This window comes from Lytechinus pictus, chromosome 3 (genome assembly GCF_037042905.1).
Source record: "Lytechinus pictus isolate F3 Inbred chromosome 3, Lp3.0, whole genome shotgun sequence".
Taxonomy (NCBI): domain Eukaryota; kingdom Metazoa; phylum Echinodermata; class Echinoidea; order Temnopleuroida; family Toxopneustidae; genus Lytechinus; species Lytechinus pictus.
In genome coordinates, this window is record NC_087247.1 from 78783893 (window position 1) to 78805258 (window position 21366).

The following is a 21366-nucleotide window of genomic DNA, read 5'->3' on the forward strand; positions in this document are numbered from 1 at the left end:
GTTTTTTTAAGCTCCATTGTAATACATTTTATGTTTTTATGTAATGTTCTCCCCATCCTTTCCCACTTTTCTCTCTTTTTAATTTTTTTTGTACCGTCCAAGGCTGTTATCGTTATTATTATAGTACATTTCTTGTTTATTAGTACTATCATTAATTACTATTATTACAATTATTATCATTGTTATATGATGAGTGATGATTATCATTTTTAGGTGTGCATTTGTAAAAAAAAAGAAATGAGGGTAAATTCCAAATCAAAGGACCCTATTTCAATTTTATCAATTTTAACCACTCCAATTCCCCCTTTTGTGTGCGTGATGTGGTAGAGAGAGCGGGGGGGGGGGGGGGGGGGTAGGAGGCTGCATGCTGTACCGCATCATTCCATTCCTGATAGCAGGCCTAGTTATATATTTTTTTATCTTCAGGAATTTCAAGGTATATTTAAGAAGTCATTTCGTCCCCCCCCCCCCGGATGATGCATTATATTTGTATTAGACAACATGGCTATTGGACCAATTGGCTATTAGACTAAATGACTATTGGACGATTTGAGAATTGGACGAACTGGGCGATTTGGTTGTTAGACAAACTGATTATTGGACCTAATGGGTGGTGGACGAAATGATAGACGAAATGACAATTATCCGGTAGATAATTTGGATATTGGACCAACTGATATTAGCCAACATGGCTTGGACTAAATGAACATTGGACGAACTGATTAATGGAGATGGCATTAGCCTTAATAGAATTAGACTAAATGGGTGGTAAACGAAATTGCTATTGGACGAAATGGCATTTATAGACAAAATGAAGGTAGACCATGTGGTGAGTGGACTGTATGGCAGTAGACGAATTGGCAATTTACCTTAAAATATGGGTTTACCATTCTTAGAAAACGCATGTTTCCTAAAACAAGTCCCTACCGCTCGGGAGTGAATGTGTCGCTCCCTCGCACATATTCCAAAATATTTTGACTGACCCTGGGTAAATAAAATAAACAATTACAAAAACAAAAATGTTGTTTTTAATCTGAGACTTTTTAATGCCCCTCGAAAGTTCACCTGCTTTCTCACTCTCCCCCTCTCTATCTTTGTTTTTATTCATTTTCATTTTACAATTCTTTCTTTCTCTTTTGATATCTATAAAGTTCAGATTCACCCTCTCTAACTTGCACTATTCCAAGCCCCCGCCCCATTGGTATCCACAGGAATGGGGGGAGGGGGGGCTTACCCCCTGGAAAATAAATTCAAACAAAAGAAAAATGTGAAAATAAAAATGGATAAAGACAAATAATCCTCTGCGCATGTCTAACCAGCCAATACAGTTCATTCAGAATTTAACTCTTACAACACCTAAATTCTACCATATTATCAGTTTACCATGATTATAGAAAACGCATATTTCCTATGCCATTTTTAAACAAGTCCCTATCGCTCGGGAGTGAACGTGTCGCGCACCAGCACAAATTCAAAAAATATTTTGATTGACCTGCTTTCTGGTTTTTTTTATCGGATGCTTTGCTCCCTCACACATACCACAATTTTTGTCCCTCTTTCCTTTTACTTCTGCTTGGTCACTTTGCTCCCTCTCACATATTCTCGAAATATTTTGGCCCCTGCATTTGTTCTTCTCGTCACTTTGCTCTCTCATATATATCCCCAGAATAATTTTTCTGCTCGGTCGCTTCGCTCCCTTGAACATATCCTAAAAATGTTTTGCTCCCCCTGCATTTTTTTCTGCAGACAGCCAATCCATTTCTCATCCAACCTCTCTCTCTCTCCAATACCTTGAAATGAGGGGGGGGGGGTACTTTTGATATGAGAGTGTCTGAACAGTTGAAAATAAGTAAAATATAATTTGGTTTTTTTTTTTGTTTAGTTAATATTTTCTGAATGAGTGTATCTTACAAAAGGATTATACCCATTTCATTACATACAACATACACATATTTTGAGAAATACCAACAGAAAAAACATGTACTATTCATTACTGTCCAAATCCTAAAAAAAAATTATGGTAATGTTCGCTTTCTCAGGCATTCATCAAAGGCTCCCCCACACCTGTCTCTCTTTCTCTATCACCCTCAATCTCAATTCATCTTTTTGTCTCTATCCAACAGCTCATTAGTAAAGGTCAAGTTTACCCAAGAAAATTGTTGGTTCAGTTAAATTGAGAAAAATCAAACTAGCATAACGCTGACAATTTCATCAAAATGGGATGTAAACTAAGAAAGTTATGGCATTTTAAATTTTCACTTATTTTTCACAAAACAAAAATATTTACAACTCAGTGACATGCAAATGAGACAGTCGATAATGTCCCTCACTCACTGTTTATTTTGTTTTTTATTGTTTGAATCATACAATATTTCATTTTTTACAGATTTTACCATAAGGACAAACTTTACTGAACCAAAAAAGTATTGAATAATGCTAATTCCACATGATCAGGGAGGAATAAAATTTTGTTTAACATGACAAGGAGAAAATTAGAATATACCTTATTCTATATATCAAATGAAATAGTGAGTGGATGACGTCATCAGTCTCCTCATTTGCATACTGACTGTGTACAGAATGTGCATATAACTCTTTTGTAAAATTTAGCAAAATTTTTAAATGTCATAACTTTCTTATTTTACATCCGATTTTTTATCAAATTTTCAGTGTTATGCTTGTTGGATTTTTCTCTTTTTATTCATATCAACAATTTTTGGGGTGGACTTGTCCTTTATCTGTCCCCCTTGCTCTATCCTGTTTTATTCTTCTGTCATCTTGCCGTCATTCCTACTTTTCACAAACTTTTTTCTCTTCTGACATTCTAAGTCAGAATGAATATACTGTAAGACATCATTTTTGCAACACGTTCAAATTTAATGAATTCACTTTTGTTACATGCCCACTGATAAACTATTTCATTGAGCTATTTTAAATAATCAGAATGCACATTGGGGTAATTATTTGTTGTAAAGTTTTGCAAGTTATGTTTGTCCAAACTTAAGAGCAAGTAATGTACACGGCGGGACTTCTTGTGTGTGGTTTTCAGCCTCTTCTCCAAGTTCTTAATACAGTCCATTATTGCTGTTATCTTCCACTTTACCTCTCTTGGACTTTCTGATATTGAGTAGGAGTGGTCCTCGAGAAATGAAGGTGCTGAAGACTTTGCAGTATCTGGGAGGTTGTTTGCTGAATCAAAACGTCTTTCTTTCGGGGAATTCCTTGGCTTGGGTGAATTCTGTACGAGATGAATGAATTAAAAAAAAGAAACATATAAGAAATATTGAACAAAAACAGATAGAAGAATGAAAAGATAGCTTTAAATTTTTCAATTAAATATTTGATAATACATGAAGAATAATATTTATTTAGGAATCAAACCTTTTCCAGTGACTTGCAACAAAATAAATGTTTTTTTTTTTAAATATTCATGATGATATATTAACCCTATCTAGCCCCTGGGGGGGGGGGGGGGGCTTAATAAGCCCCCCCCCCCATCCACATTTTTCACGATAAGTCCACAATGAGAAACGAGGTACCACAATTTTCTTTTTCGTTCAATTCTCGCAGAGCTTTTAGACAAAATTCGAGACGCCCAGATACGCAGTTACGCAACATTTTATGAGTTCATGTTGGACCGAAAATTGCTCAAAAATATTATTTTGTATACATATTTAATCCAATGGAAATTCTATTTTCAGTCACAATTGACAAATGCATCATTATTCTTGCACTAATTGGTTGGAAATAATCAAATCTTGCTTTTTATAATTGGAATAGTGCCACGAAGTGATCCCATTGAAAAAAAACTATAAAATACATAAGGCCCCAAAACAAAGAAATACGTATGGAATTATAGAACCAATAAAATACATAAAAGTAGAAATTTGATTTACCATTTCTTCAGGAGCACATTTGTTTAGAAATCATAGAATTTGGGGAATTATTAAGGGATTTATCTTTAACCCTAAATAGACTGGGCTATTTCGACGCCTAAGAAGACGGGGGGGGGGGGGGGGGGGCTGATTCAGCCCCCCTTATGATCTTGGCCGTTGATCTCGCAATCGCGACGAATTGGCACGCGCGTTACCCATGGCATTATCTACAATACCATAATATCAAAATCTGCGAAAAATCTCATTGCTCATTATGTTAATTAATGCGTAAAATCATAAGTTTGCTCTAATTAACAAAATAATGCCCCTAAAATGCTCATTTTTGTTTCACTTACTCTTTATAGGCATCTGATTAAATTAATTTTTAAAAAAGTTGTCAACATCACATTCATTTTTTTATGTATTTTATTGTTTTTTCAATGGAAATTGTCGGAGACGTTTTTTTTTACCATAAACAAGATAAAATTAATTGATTTTGAGCAGTAAAAGGAAAAATATGATACATTTTATAAATTTTGGCTAAAAACACTACTTGCATTGGATTTGTACACAAATACACGTTTTTGAGCAATTTTGGTTCTGCATGCATTTACGAAATGTTGCGTAATTTCGGAACCCTGTACCTGGGGGTCACAATTTTGGTCTCAAAAGTTGCGCAAGACTTGAAAGTAAAAAGTCAACGAGTGACGCGGTCAAAAAAATGTCGAGCTCCATGCTTGCAGATTACATTGATGGTGACGTGTGCATCGGTTTTCGTTGCGATCGACAGTGCATGGAGATCTGAAGAGGGGGACCAAAAAGGCCCCCCCCCCCCCCCCGGGCTATGCAATCTCAAAGTAGCCCAGGATTATTATGTAGGGTAAACCAAATTTTTAATATATTTGTTTATTTAGTAAGAGTTTACTGTAAATACACAGTATAGGCCCAGGTCCATGGTTACCCTCCCAAATAGGATAATTTTCATCTCTATTTGGCTACTGAAAATGGAATATTTAAAGCAATGTTCTATCAAACCAAAGGTAGATAATACAGAGAAAATATTTCTTTAGAACACATGTATGATATAGATCTACTGTACCTTCTGAAGACGAGGCAGGAAATCAAACATGGTTGGGACAGCATCCTGTCTAAGACGAGTCACTTGCCCAGTCCTGTCAAAGCAACCATCTTCAAAATGGTCAGAACGGAGTACAGAGCTCTTGGAGGAATTCAATGAAGCTCGCTTCATATTGACCATCCATACTGTGTTACAGACAGTACAGGTTCAGTCCAACGGCTGAATGGGAATCTGCAGCAAATGTAAACACATGTCATAAAATCAATTACACATAATTAAGAAAATTTGACTTGTCCAAAGGACACAGATGCCCCCGCTTAAAGGGGAATCCAACCCAAATAAAAAATTGTTTTTATAAGGAAAAGAAAAATCAGACAAGTTGATAGGTGAAAGTTTGAACAATATTGGACAAACAACAAGAAAGTTATGAATTTTTAAAAGTTGTAAATATTGGTAATCACTGTACCCATGGAGACTTCAAATTGGCTGCATATGGGATGTCATAGTGATGTAAGGCAAGGACTACTCTTCCATGTACTCCAATTCATATTATGGCGAAAATGTGATTTTTTCCCAAAAGTTTTATTTCAAATTAATATTTTTCTTTCATGAGGACATAAAACAATATACTACCTGAGTTATATTTAGATTACTGCCCCAGGGGAATGGGTACTTAGGAGAAAACCACTAATCCCTGATAATAAAGTACATGGCCTATGGGAAAGTTGTCCTTGCCCCTTGTCATAATTTACTTATCCAGTTGCCAATTTGAAATCTACATAGTATTAGTGATCTCAATTTTAAAGCAGCTATAACTTTCTTATTGCTTGTCTGATTTCTTTCAAACTTTCCCCATTCTGTTTAATTTATATTTCTCCTTCCCAACACAACATTTAATGGCCAAGGCTGGATTCCCCTTTAACGCGATCAGAAATCCATTCAATATGATTGAACTTAATATCATGCAGAAACCAATATGCATATATATAATTAATTAACAAATTTAGACCTTTGAACCGACTTGCATATATAATGAGATGTGACCTTTGACCTGCGTACACCGAATTCGAACTTAGCCTGTATTTTGTGGTCATCTACCTACACACCAAAATTTTTTAAAATCCATTAAATATTTTTCGAGTTATTGCGCAGAAACCAAGTGGGGGGACGGACAGGGGCAACGCTTACTGCCCCTTCCGGGCTTCGTCTGCTGGGGCATAAAAACTCTAGGCCTACTCAGCAGGGGCCCATTTCTCATTACCTGGACAAGTTAGTCATATATCTTTATCTATTAAACACAGAGTTAGTTCCAATCTTACCCAAAAGGATTAACTAGAATCCATTGATATCGTCATATTGATACTATTGGTGGAACAAAAATAGCATAATTTTCAAAAAGTAAAATTATGATAAAACTTACAATTATTGTGATGAATTTGGAAATACATCCTATCAAAATAATAGCAGAGGCGAAATATGCATAAAACATACTCAAACATGCAGACATGGGCATTAAATTGCTGATGAAATGAAATTATCAGTAATTCATTTCATGACAAAAAAAAATCACATGTATGTGGACATTGAGATGGGTATCCCCAGATATAAAATTTGAATAGTTTAAGTAAACCATACAGGCTTTCTTCCTAAAATGATGATAATTATACAGGTTTTTAGGATTCCAAACACCATCAAAATATTATCATCATGAATAAACTCTTTAGATACCGAAACACACGATTTTATAAATTCTATGCGTATATTAGAGAGAGAAGGGTCTGAAAGCGACGAGTACGAGTCCAATTATGGATGGCCTGAAGTGGTAGAATCTTTGTCAATTCAATTATTTTACTACTTTAAAATGAATGGTTTTGTGATGTTTTACCAACACTTGTTATAATTCTGTGCATTACAATTACTATTGAATGATTTATCCCACTTGTGTACAATATAATTCATTTTCTATGAATTATTATGTAATATTATAATTTTTGAATTTCGAGGCTCATTTGCATGTATTATGGTGTCATCTATCTAAACACCCAATTTTTAAAAAATCTGTTGAAATTTTATAAGTTATTATGAGGATACCAACTCGCATATTTAATGACCCTGTGTAGTGGTCCACCTGCATTCCCCCAACCAGTTATCGGGAGGAGAGACCTGCGGGTCACAGTTCTGTGTGCGCGCCCTTGTAGGCGACCCAGATTGGCTGGCTCCTCCAATATGCCTTTGAATGTCTTTGACAGATATATGGTGCTATAAAAATGCAGTGGCGTAACAGGCGGGGGGGGCAGGGGGGGCAAGTTACCCCCCCCCCCCTGGCGGATTTCACCGGGAAAATTAAAAAACAACGGGAAAAAGAAAAAAAGGAGGGAGAAAGAAAGGGAAAGGGGAAGGAAAGGGGAAAGAAAAGGAGGAAAGGGAAATGGAAAGAGAAAAGGAAAAAGACAACGAAGAAAAAACTGTTTTTAGTAAAAAAGGGAGGAAAGCGGGAAAATGTACGATAGAATTAACATTTGAAAAAGAACAAATCATTGAGAAAAGGGCCTATGTACTGCAATAGCACGGTGGGAAATAAATTAAAAGATGACAAAATGGCAAACAATAGCGGGAAACGAAGGTAGAATGTAATTAGTCAAGAGCTAAATTAGAAAACAAAGAAAAGGAACAAGAAAAAAAATAACACGACCGGGCTGCTGATGATTGAAATTAAAGAGCGGGAAGAAAGATGGACTGCATACAACATTGTGCTATAAGTTTTCTAAATTTTATGCAAATAAGCTACCGGGGCTTTGCCCCAGACCCCACAAAGTAGGGGCTCTTCATTTATAATCTTCAAATGGCTCTATAACGCCCCCGTTCAATCACGTTCAATCACTGCCATACAGGCGGGGGGGGGGGGGGGGGGGGTCGTGGTTCCACACCCAAGAGGATATAAAAGAAATTTTATAGGAGACAACGTACATGACGTATAATGAAATGAATAAAAACAAGGAAATGTGTTATTTGCTGATAATAATGGAAAAATCTATCACATAATTAGATTTTAATTTCAATAGGCAATTTTTTCCAGCTCGCTTTGCACACTGGCGACTTTTTACAAATTTTTCCCACATTTCTATGTTTTGCCCCCTCAAAATATTTGGTTCATTACGCAACTGGGTTGAATAAATGTGTTGTGTAAAAGCTATATTATGCCCGCGATTTGATTAAAATTGGGGAAATCTGCAAGGTTTAAATGGCTTTGATATCAAGAAGTTCCTGGGGCTCTGCCCTGGACCCCAAACACACAGCACTGCGTATGGAAGGGTTGGGCCATGGCCCCAAAAAGTTCTACAGCCAAGAACAAAAAAAGGAGGAATTACCTCCTTTTTTGTTGGAAAAGTATTGTAGGATATGATTTTAATTACTGAATATGTTAAAAAATAGCTCAAAGTTAGATTCTCATGAAAAGTTGATTTTTTTTCTCGCTTGCTTCGCTCGCTCAGGACTTATATATATAAAGCAGCCTTTTGGCACATGTTCTATACTGCGCTCCTCGTTGTTTTTTTGTTTTGTTTTTTACTCTTCACGCTACTGCCGCAAAGAATCCTCTTCACAGTGGCGTACAGACCACCGTGACAAAAAAGGAATCTAAAGAGAGAAGAATTAAATAAATTTATTATCTGGATATCATGTCAAAATCTATCACAAAATTGGATTTTTGTATTAAAAAGGTATTTAAAAAATTGCTCGCTCGCTTCGCTCGCTCGCAACTTTTTTTAAAGGTAAGTTCTGGCCTTCTCAAAATAGTCGCCTTACTACACCATTACGCCTATATTCATACCATGATATGACCGGGAAATTTTTGGCTCTTGCCCCCCCCCCCCTGGCCACCGAACCCTGTTACGCCGCTGTAAAAATGCTGTGCATCATCATCATCTACCTACACACCCAAATTTTTTAAAAATCTGTTGAATATTTCATAAGATATCTTTAAGGAGCTGTGATCTTTGACCTGCATACTCCGAATTCGAACTTAGCCTGTATTGGTATCATCTACCTACACACTCAAATTTGTTTAAATATGTAGAATATTTTATAAGTAATCATGCGGAAACTAAATTGCATATTTAATGAGCCGTGAACTTTGACCTGCCGACTACGAATTCGAACTTGACCTGTATTTTGGTGTCGTCTACCTACACACTCAAATTCGTTTAAATATGTAGAATATTTCATAAGTAATCATGCGGAAACTAAATTGCATATTTAATGAGCCGTGACCTTTGACCTGCCGACTCCGAACTTAGCCTGTATATGGTGTCATCTACCTACACACCCTAATTTTTATAAATCTGTTGAATATTTTATAAGTCATCATGCGGAAACCAACTCGGATATTTCATGAGCTGTGACCTTGGACCTGCAGACTCCGAATTCAAAGTTAGCCTGTACTATGGTGTCATGTACCTACACACCAATTTTTTTTAAAATCAATATATATAAATCGAAATATATTTCGATTTATTGCGCGGAAACCAATTGGGGGGGCGGGCGAATCAACGGACAGGGGCAACGCTTAATGCCCCCTCCGGACTTTGTCTGCGGGGGCATAATTACCGAGGAGCTGCATTTGAAGCGAGCCTGAATCAAGGCTGTGAAATTTATTAGCGCCACCATCAGGCTTCCTTTTATTTGCGTAAAAAGAAGAGACACGCAAAGTCACTTTCTAGTCCAAACTCCAAAGTAATCAAATTTGCTTTTTTTTAAATATGATTTTGATTTAGGCCTAGGCCTAATTAAAAATATACTATTGACTTTTTGTATTATGGCTACTCACCGCAAAGCGCCCCGATGAGTAGCGAGGAGTTTCGGCAAATATTAATTCTGTATTGTAATGAAGCGATGTTTGCCAACTTCACAGAAATCCAGGGCCAAATGCAGTTCGGTGTACGAGGTTAGTACTATAGATCTATACATGTACTGTAGCAACTATATGTAGCCACTAACCTCGAACTAGTAATGAGTGGGGCCAGGGCTACCACAACTATACTAGTACAGCAGGCGATGGTTCGTGTAAGCTCCACTACACTTCACTACTGCTAACCTCTGCTTCACCTATACTGATTAATGGCTGGCTATACGAACCATTGCCTGAGTTTTTTAGGCCTAGTCACTCAAGGGTTCATTACATGCCGCCGCGCACAGAAAAATCAAGCAATAGAAGTTGTGTGTTGTGGACACCAGAAGTGGGATCACAGCACGCGTGACCCACTAGTTAGAAATCCATTGCCAAACGTGGTTAATGGTGCGAGGTTAGTATACTAATACTAACCTCGCAATACGCGTGAGTCACTGAGTGGAGTAGCCTAACGTTAGACTCTTAGAGTTTCATACGGCATGTACGGCCAGGCATCAATAACTTTTGTTGTCATCCAATTTCAATGAAATTTTCAGCATTTTGCTCGGAATGAATTTTACATTATTTATTAAGATCAAGGCCTAAATATCTTCAACCTGTATAATTCATAACCATTTTACTTTTTAGGTGTGCAGAAAAGACCAACCCCCCCCCCCCCAATGGTCTGCTGACTACAGTACATAAACTTAAATACACGGGACTAGTATTGTTACACAGCTTTTTGCAAATGCAAGTTTGGTAACGACTAACGAATTCCCATTTTTTTTTCAACGTAATTTTGAAGTCGAAAACATAGCTGAACTTACGAATGCAATGTCCGTCCACATCCTACCGATTAGAGCAGTTGTATGCAGCTCATGTAGGCATGAATAACGTGAAATCTAAGCTAATAAGTTCACCAACATGCCAATCTGAGCTGTGAAAAAGTGTGATCGTCCCGCGGATCGAGCGAAAACAGCTTGAGCAAGGTGCAGCCAATCAGCGACCTTCTTATGTCCCCTTCGAGATCAGAGGAGACGAAATGATTTTATGTCAAAAAGACTCAAAACACAAAATCATTTCGTCGACGAAATTTTTTTGTGGTTTTGACACAAAATCATTTCGTCGACGAAATTTTTTTGTGTTTTGACACAAAATCATTTCGTCAACGAAATTTTTTTGTGGTTTTGACACAAAATGATTTCGTCGACGGAATAGATTTTCGCATCGCAACGAAATAAATTTTGTGGACGCAATTACATTTAGTCTCGACGAAAATTGATTTTGTGTGACAAAAAATAATTTCGTATACGAAATAAAACTGCGTCATGACGAAATGATTTTCATATGAACAAAAACACATTTTGTGTACGGAATGGCGTGAATTGGACGGAATTTACCATCGGACATTTGGTGCGCCATTTCGTTTGATAAAAATTCATTTCGTATGGCACGCCAAATAAACTTTGTGGACGCAATTACATTTCGTCTAGACGAAATTGATTTCGTGCATTTCGTCGAGACGAAATTGATTTTGTGTGACAAAAAATAAATTTTGTGTACGAAATAAAAAAGCGTCATGACGAAATGATTTTCGTCTGAATAAAAACACATTTTGTGTACGGAATGCCGTGATTTGGACGGAATTCACTGGCGGACACTTGGCGCCCCATAAAAATGCACGCTGCAGTATTCTCTTTCGCTTCACACAGTAGTCGTACATGTATGTATTGTTTACATAGTCTATTTTGCAGTTTGTGAGCTCTTTATATTTTGTAATTTTTGCTAGCACTAATAAGCTGGATTTTCTTTAAATTCAATGATCGGTCCAAGGGAATTCGATACTTTCTTAAAACATTTTATGTTTGAATTTTTTACTATGTTTCCACGTGTATCATTGAGGCCTACATGTCTACTGTGCAAACTCCTCACTCGAGTTAAAGTTCTGAATGTGCAGCCTATTATGCCTTTTAGTGAAGGCCCTCTCAATTAAGGGTCAAGTCCACCCCCACCAAAAAAGACATTTTAAAGTTTCGCTTATTTTTCACAAAACAGTTAAATATGCACATCTCAGTGACATGCAAATGAAACAGTCGATGATGTCCATCACTCACTATTTCTTTTGTTTTTTATTGTTTGAATTATACAATATTTCATTTTTTACAGATTTGACATTAAGGATCAACTTGACTGAACCATGCAGTATTAAAACAATGCAAATTCCACATGTTCAGGGAGGAATTAAGCTTTGTTTCACTTGACAATGAGCAGAAAATTATAATATTTTATATTTCATCTAATGAAATACAAAAGAAATAGTGAGTGGATGATGTCATCAGTCTCCTCATTTGTATACCGACCAGGATGTGCATATAACTGTTTTGTGAAATTAAGCGAACCTTTAAAATGTCAAAACTTTCTTATTTTACGTCTGATTTTGATGAAATTTTCAGTGTTATGCTTGTTGGATTTTTCTCTTTTATCAAAATCAACTAATGGTTGGGGTGGACTTGTCCTTTTAATAAACAGCAAGATTTTATGTGAGCACTTGTCTTCGCATAGAGACCCACTTGGTGATCAAATTTTCAATGAGGGCCTTTGCCCGAAGACTATGCATGTGTAGACCAACCCTTGAAATCAATTCCAGCTCTAGACTAAAAATATTAGCTTCTTTATTTCCCTCAAACAATCATGCCCCCATCCTTTAAATTGATTTGATGTAGGACCGAAGTCTAGATTTATGTAGAGATTGTTCACTCCTTAGAAAATGCCAACAACCACAAGAACTACTTTCATCCATTTATGCCAAGATTTGGAGTTTACTAATTCAGTAGTTGACTGATTAATCTGTCAAGTGTTTGCTTCTCTATCGCCATCCTATCACCATTCTGAATGATGCATATGATATTAACTGAAAAAATAATGACATCATTCTGATTCTTCTTTGACTCTTATAGGATGTTATCATATTGGAGTAAATAATTAATTGCTGTATTGAAGGAAATCCTATATCACCTTTCTACATGTATATCTTACTTACTTCCAGTTTGCGCCTCCACTGATGTGGGTATTTTTGTAGGCTACACATATATTTCTTTAAATAGAATGCTTTAGGCTGATGAAAAATTGATATTCTTTCTTTGAGAAAGTGACAATAGTAGGTGGGTACACTATACAGTATAGGCCTGACACATATAGTAGAATGGCACAAATATCTTGTTTTTCTTCCCCATGGCAAACAAACAAGTATTTAATTATTTTGTTTTCTGAAATAGGGTCCATGCTGAAATATATTTGGAGTTGACCTCCATCTGACTAAGGCTGCGTTTATGCGACCTCAAGCCAGAATCATGATTCAAAACACAAACATGAATCACAATATCACAGAATCAGCGTTTAGACGACCTTCATTCCAATGCTGTTTCTCCTCAGATTCGGGCCAATCCAGTGCGCATCACTAGTGCGCAGTTTGACAGAGGAAGTTTTTCGCACGTGTTTCGGCTCTCGAAAATTCTTTTGCTTCCATCAGAATTCAGTCTATACCTCATTTTGTTTACTTCTATCATAAAGGGTCCATTCTATTCATCTTGTTAGTTTATCCAAAATGGTGTTCGGAAGTGAATTTCAGCGTAGATCCAATTTGATATTGATACTGTATACTCAACAACAACTGAGATCATTGTCTGTCCAGTTAATTCATTTACTAGAACTTGAAGTTGAAGACATGACCAAAAAATGAAAAGTAGTGGACGATGCGATGACCAACACAGAACTTGAACATGACAAGAAATGAATTCATAGTACATAGTCATGTACATACAATGAGCATATAGAGCGCCTTGAGCTTGGCAAGAGTCAAACCGAAAGTAGCCCGACACAACAGTGAGGTCATATAATCATGATTGTAATCACGATATCGTTTATTCGAACATTTTCGTACGTGATTCTGCAGAAACGTCTTTCCAAACGCCCCTTTTTTTGTGTTTCATGTTTGTGATTCTAATCATGATTATATTCAATTTCGACTAAACGCAATCGTGATTCTGCAGAATCATGATTTGAATCATGATTCAAATCATGATTCTAGGGTAAAAAAGTGGCGGATAAACGCACCCTTGGAGGCACACCCATGTTTTTATATGCATTCCTTTCCTCACTGAGTTTGTTGCCATTTTCACTTCAGTTCAGACGTACATGTACATGTTTTGGATACTGGTCTTTTCCCCATTCCCTTTATGTCTTCAGTCAGTCGGCAAGCCCTGAAAAAGTAGCTTCTTTTATCCAAAAGATATTCATGACTAGAGGGTTTTTGCATTGTTAATGAGCTTGGTGCTGATGAAAACACCTCTTTTATTCGGCCATTGCTGCTCTAAATATTGACCAAATTTCATGTTTTTGGTATCTTTATAAAGAAAAAAATCATTCTTTCAGGTCATGTGTCTGGATTTTTAAAACGATTTTGTAACATAGGTGAAACTTTTGATCTAAAACATGAAACATAATTATTTTCATGCAACAAAACTTGTTGTTTCTACACTTAATTTCTGGTTGGGCCAAAATAATTTTTGGATTATGATAAAGCTGAATATCTAAGCTTTAACATGATATAATTTTTATTAGGAAGAGGTATCTTAGATGGGTCAGCAGGCAGCTTTTCATAGGCCAAGTACTTTTAGCAGTTTAAAAACAAGAATAATGCGCCCTGATTGGTCATATAGAGACCACACACCCAAGCAAATTCCAATTTCCCACACTGGGCCTCTGCAAGGTCACACACACCATGTGGTAATCTCTTCAAATTACCCGCGTCTGTTTTGAAAACACTATTCAACCAATCAGAACTCTGGATTTTATGCTACTCAGAAATTTCAGAAATCTCGTCTTGCATTTTGGTGGATAAAGCTGGCTGCTGACCCATCTAAAAGGTGCCACATATCAAAGAGTGACATTGTAAGAAAGTATAGAGTTTGAGCTTTCTGATGATGTAAATAATGTTTGTGCCTAAAACACAAAATTTTGCACAATTTGCAAGAGAAAAAAGAGGAAGAAAATTCTGTTTGAGGCATCTTTTTATGCCTAAAATACGCTTATTTATCAACATACATTGTATTTTATTCAAAAGAAATAATCAGTATTAAAGTGTAACGTTTACTCTTTTATATGGTACAAAAATAATCAATTTTACTCAGGGAGAAAGTGGTTAAATTCTTTGAGAAACAAAGTCTCACAATTCACGAGATTTTGCAGGGACATGAATTCAGCCACAATAGTCCAGGATAGGCCCCATAGGTAATTGACCAAACCTTGTTTTTTTATATATACAATATCTTTTTATGGTTTCTTGTCAATTCGAGGGTGCTGATTACGAATCTGAATGATGCCACTCGTGTAACCTTGAGCATTTTCCGCAAATTGGCAAAATCCAATATGGCCGCCAAAATATATAAATTATCCATGAAAATCATAAAATTGTCCGCGTATTGGCTATGAAATGCATGAAATTGTGTGGCAAGAGTGAAAAACTCTCTGAAAAAATAATTTTTGACAAAATATTTATTTTCCTGATATTCAAAATGGCCGCCATAGGCAATTGTATACTCTATTATGTACAATATGAATATGGAAAACTAATTTTCAAAAAATAAGCACTAAACTGCAAAAAATCGCGATGTACGAACGAAGTAATATATACAAATCTTCATTACTAATGAGATATATCATTTATTATGTCATACATGGGAACATTGCTGTATTTTTATATCTAAAATAGCTGCCACTGGCCCAAGGAGTATTATTTACAATGGCAAAGGCCGGGGCCAAAAAATGACAAGAGTGAGCACTAAAATGCATATTATTAAGGTAAACGAGTGGAATACTGACTAAAACCATAATTGTTAATATGCCATTTATGTGATAAATGCTGTATTTTGAAATCCAAAATGGCTGCCATAGGCCCTATATTTATCATGTACAATGCGAATGGCGAAACTAATTTTCACACGAGTAAGAAACATAAAATGCATGTAATCATGGTGTACGAGTGAAATATTGTCTGACAACATTGTTTTATAGCAAGACATATCATTTCTTTTGTCATGCATGAGATAAGTGATTATGAAATTCAAAATGGCCCCTATAGGCCCTAACAGTATTATCTACAATGTGAATGGGGACATATAATTTTGTAAGAATTTGGATTTGCTTGACTATGACATCCATATAATCCTGTTGTATGAGTAAAATGTTATTTGAAAACATATTTTTGTTTATAAATTATAGCATTTCTTCTGCCATATAGGTGATAAATACTGTATTTTGACATTCAAAATAAACTCTACAAGCCCTAACTAAATTATGTAACATGCGAATAGGGAAACTAATTTTCACAAGAGTGAGAATCATAAAATGCATATAACTGTGATGCACGAGTAAAAATGTTGTCTTAAACATGATTTCTAACTGAATACATCACATATTAGTCATGGAGGTAATAAATGCTGTACTTTAAAATCCAAAATGGCTGCCATAGGTCCTAAAAGTATTGCGTACATTGTAACATGGGACATATGATTTGGACAGAATTTGGCTTTGCTTGACTAAATATTGCATATAATTGTGAATTGTGATGTAAGGGTGAAATATTGTCTAAAACCATGGTTTCTAACGAGATATATCATAATGCTGTGTAATTAAGGTGATAAATGCTGCATTTTTAATTGAAAATGGCCACCATAGGCCCTTATCGTAAAATATACAATTTGAGTGGAGACAAATAATGTTCACAAAAGGGCATATGGCAGCCATTTTGAATGTTGAAATACAGTATTTATCACCTAAATTACATAAGATATGATATATTTTGTTATAAATCATGTTTTCAGATAATATTTCACTCATACATCACCATTTGGCCAAGCATAGCCAAATTCTGTTGAAATTATTTGTTCCCATTCACATTGTGTATTATACCGTAAGGACCTGTAGCGGCCATTTTGACTTTCAAATAACAGTATTTATCACCTAACTGGCAGAATAAATTATATATCTTAATAGAAATTATGCTTTCAGACAGTATTTTGCTCATATATCACTATTGCGTGCATTTATGGTGCTCACTCCTGTGAATATTGGTTTCCCACTTTGCATTGTACATATTACAGTTAATGTCTATGGCGGCCATTTTGAAAGTCAAAATACAGTAGTTAACACAAACTTGAAACCTGAATGATATATTTCGTTAGAAAATACGTTTTTAGACAGTATCCCATTAATTTATCACATATATATATGCATTTTAGTGCTCACTCTTGTGATTTCTTTGCTCCCCTTTCTCATTGCGCATAATACTTTTAGGGCCTTTGGCAGCCATTTTGAATATCAAAATACAACATTCATCACATACATGGCATAATAATACTATATTTCGTTAACAACTATGTTTTTAGTCAGTATTCTACTCGTTTAATCTTAATAATATGCATTTTAGTGATCACTCTTGTGAATGTTTTGGACCCCATTGCCATTGTATGCAATACTGTTTGGGCCAGTGGTGGCTATTTTAGATATCAAAATACAGCAATGTTCCCATATATGACATAATAAATGATATATCTCATTAGTAATGATGATTTGCATATATTACTTTGTTCATACATCGCGATTTTTTTGCAGTTTTTAGTGCTCATTTTTGTGAAAATTGGTTTTCCCTATTCATATTGTACATAATAGAGTATACAAGGGCCTATGGCAGCCATTTTGAATATCAGGAAAATAAATATTTTGTCAAAAATTATTTTTTCAGAGAGTACTTCACTCCTGCCACACAATTTCATGCATTTCATAGCCAATGTGCCGACAATTTTATGATTTTCATGGGTAATTTGCATATTTTGGCGGCCATATTGGATTTTGCCAATTTGCGGAAAATGCTCAAGGTAACACAAGTGGCATCATTCAGATTCGGAATCAGCACCCTCGAATTGACAAGAAACCATAAAAAAATATTGTATATATAAAAAAAACAAGGTTATGCCTCTTCTATCCTGGACTACAAGAGGACTTGGATAAATCTTGCTCATTTGCTCATTAAGTCAGGGGCTTGCAGACTGACTGTCTTGTATTATCACCAGGGGATGTTCATTTCCATCAGTCTGCTTCGCTATTACCCTTTGAAATTATGATGGATTGATTTCCTGCAAACAGAATCAGATTTTGGTGTGTAATAAACTGTAGTTTAATAGTGTATGATGTTCTTTATTCAACAGATCTCAACAAATATGCATTGAAATAATTTTCGTGATTTTTAGTTCATCCGGCCCGAAGGGCCAAATGAGCTTATGCCGTGGCGTCCGCCGTCCGTCCACAATTTCAAAATGCTACTTCTTCGCCATTTCAAGTCCGATTTCAATTCTGTTTGCTCTATATGATAGCACTAGGTGGGGGATTCAAAATTTCTACACAGAATTCTGAAATTCATTAAATATGCTAATTTATGCGCATTTTTCAAAATTCACAAAAAATGCTTCTTTATTTGTTGACCGATTTTGAATTTTTTGCTTCCATCTGGTAGAGCTTCATGAGGTTCACCAAACTTCCATACAGAATTTTGAAATTTTGACCAGAACAATTTTTATGCTAATTTATGCAAAATTAATTTATGCATATTTTAAAAATTCACATAAAATGCTTCTTCTTCTTTATTTATTGACCGATTTTGATTTTTTTTCTTCCATCTGGTAGAACTTCATGAGGTTCACCAAACTTCTATAAAGAATTTTGAAATTTTCAGTAGAAAATTATTTATGCTAATTTATGCAAAATTTATTCATAAATCACAGAAAATGCCTCTTCTTCTTTATTTGTTGACAGATTTTGATTTTTTTCTTCCATCTGGTAGAGCTGCATGAGGTTCACCAAACTTGTACACAAAATTTTGTCTGGAAAATTATTTATGCTAATTTATGCAAAATTTATTCATAAATCACACACAAAAAATGTCTTCTTCATTTGTTGATCAATTTCAATTTTGTTTGCTTTATATGATAGCTCGAGGTGGTGATACAAAATTCAACACAGAATTTTGAAATTCATTAAATATGCTAATTCATTCATATATTTTCAAAACTTACCAAAATTACTTATTTATTTGATTTTGATTATTTTTGTTCCATCTGAGAGCAACATGAGGTTCACCAAGGTTCTACACAGAGTTAAGAAATTTTGACTAGAAAGTTATTTATGCTTAATTTATATGAAATTTATTCATAGATCACAAAAAATGCTTCTATGTCATTTCTTCATCAATTTCAATTCTATATCCTCAATTTATGTCACCAATATAATTCACTACAGTGTCAACTGGGCTGAAATTAAAATTGTGTAAAATTTTGTTGCAAGATGTTGGATGAGCTCCACATCATTGATGTGCTAGTTTATGTTATTCAACCTAGAAGTCTGTTTATCTGACTGAATTGTCAAAGCATTTTCAAAAATAAAAGTTGCAGACAGTTGTTGAAATTTGTGTTATGATAAAAGGCATTATTAAATTATAATCCAAAGTTGGTAGGCAACCAATGCAGCTCTTTGTTGGATATTAGGAAATTCAGAACTGCAAAAGTTGTTTTTTTACAAATGCAAGCCTTAAAAGGCATCATGTCTGAAAGTTAAGACCAGAAGCTGTCTATCCAATATTGATATCATATGAAATATCATTACACTCAGTCAGAAGCCAAGGTGGCTGTAGTGAGGTGAGAGAAGATGGGTTGTGACAGGTGGTTGTTTTAGGGCAAGGCGTAGGAGGGAGGGAAATAGGAGAAGCTTCTTTTTAATATAGCTGTAGAGTCTAATTTTGTATTGTACTTTTGGCTTTATGAGACCATTTGATATGAATCATTTATCTTCCTTATTTTTGAAGGTGTTAGACTATATTGAGACAGGCTTACATGTACATTGTACTGTGCAAAATGAAATTTTGTTATTTCTAATGTGAGTAGCTACACACACACACACACATGTGTTCAATTCCTTAAATCACAGTTTTATTGTTTATGATGAATGATTGATATTTGTCAGGACTTTTACTAAGAAGCGTGATGATGAAGTAATGCCTATTTCTCATAATAAATTGAATGCACAATGAGAATTATTTTTGATGAAATCGCTTTTTTTGGAATTCATATCACATGAAATATTAGGTAGGTTAGAGGTTTTAAAGTTTTTAATTCGTATAGGTCTAATCACAAAAACAGCTACTGGGTAGCTGCTTGCATGTACATGTGATATCACAAATTTTAAAACCTTCCTAACTCTGTTATGACCCTTTCATAGATCTTTCATTGCTACATTTAGGCCACATATTCATCTTTCTCACTGATGCTTTAATTGAATTTTAACTCAACATGAGGATGAACTTTTGCTCTATAATGCCTTAAATAAGAAACCAATAAATTGTGTGATGAGAGCCAGAATCATTCCTTTTTTAATCAACTCATTATTAAATGTCATGGCTCTTTTCATCGGAAAGGTGAATTGTAGGATTTGTTCTTTTGTGTGCCTTGGAGCAACAGGTCACATTCATGTCTGTCAAGAGACAAGTTGCTTTTGGCCACAGTGTGGTCAAAATCAATAAAGCTGACTCTCAAAATATGCCTCTGGATTGGCACATCAATTTATTTCAGTTCTGGTCGTTTTAATATTGTTGACCCAAAGGCCTGGTTCATTCGAGGACAAGGCCTTAATTTCTCTCTGCATTCATCCCTTAGGGTCATTCCCACATTTGGCTAACGAGCTAAAAAGAAGCAGAAATGATGTACATGTAGGCCTATAACATGAAGGGAAAATAAAGTTGAAATATTAGAATGAGTCAAGGAGATAACTCGATTAGGAACACAAGATTTTTTTTTCCTCAAAATGTTTGATGACTTGATTTCTAATGCTTCCTCTTTGTTCTACCCATCCTTGATTTCACATTTCTTTGTTTTATCAAATGTTTACCGCTGGTAATTTTGTTGTAACATTAGATCATTGGAAGAAACCTTGATAATATTTTTTCATGTTTTGATTTAATTTCTTTTCTTTATAATTTCAATTTCAAAGCATCTACATGTACTGCAAATGTATCAAAAGAAGTAGGGGCCTATACATATAAATAAAACCAAGTAGGATAATATGATTCAGCACAAAATATAGCTGGTCAAGAAAATAATTTTTTATTTGAATAATTAAATTTGTGCCTTTTATAATACATACATAATATATGCCATCAACATTCATTATCATGAGAGACTTGTGGATTGACCACCTTTTCTTCAGGCATGCAAAGTAGCGCAGGCTATGAGAGAAAATTGAATTTAAAAAAAGAAGAAGAAATCCCAATCAAGACTTAATGTACGTGTGGGAGGTTTTTGATCTCTTTGAAAGAGAAAGTCTGATTTATGCTGTTACACTATGGTTAACAAATCTCTCAGGGTTTAACGCGATGGAGTGAAGTCACAATAACAGCACAATTTTCGATCATGTATGAAAGGACA

At 35.2% G+C, this 21366-nt stretch overlaps 1 long non-coding RNA gene across 1 annotated transcript; it reads right to left on the minus strand.

The window, feature by feature from the left end:
- Nucleotides 1–2401: 2401 nt before the first annotated feature.
- Nucleotides 2402–10794, minus strand: LOC135153708 (uncharacterized). Its single transcript, XR_010293217.1, has 3 exons — nt 10666–10794; nt 4975–5184; nt 2402–3238 (listed from the first exon to the last, which is right to left on the minus strand). It is a non-coding gene; the product is annotated as an uncharacterized LOC135153708 (long non-coding RNA).
- Nucleotides 10795–21366: the final 10572 nt, after the last annotated feature.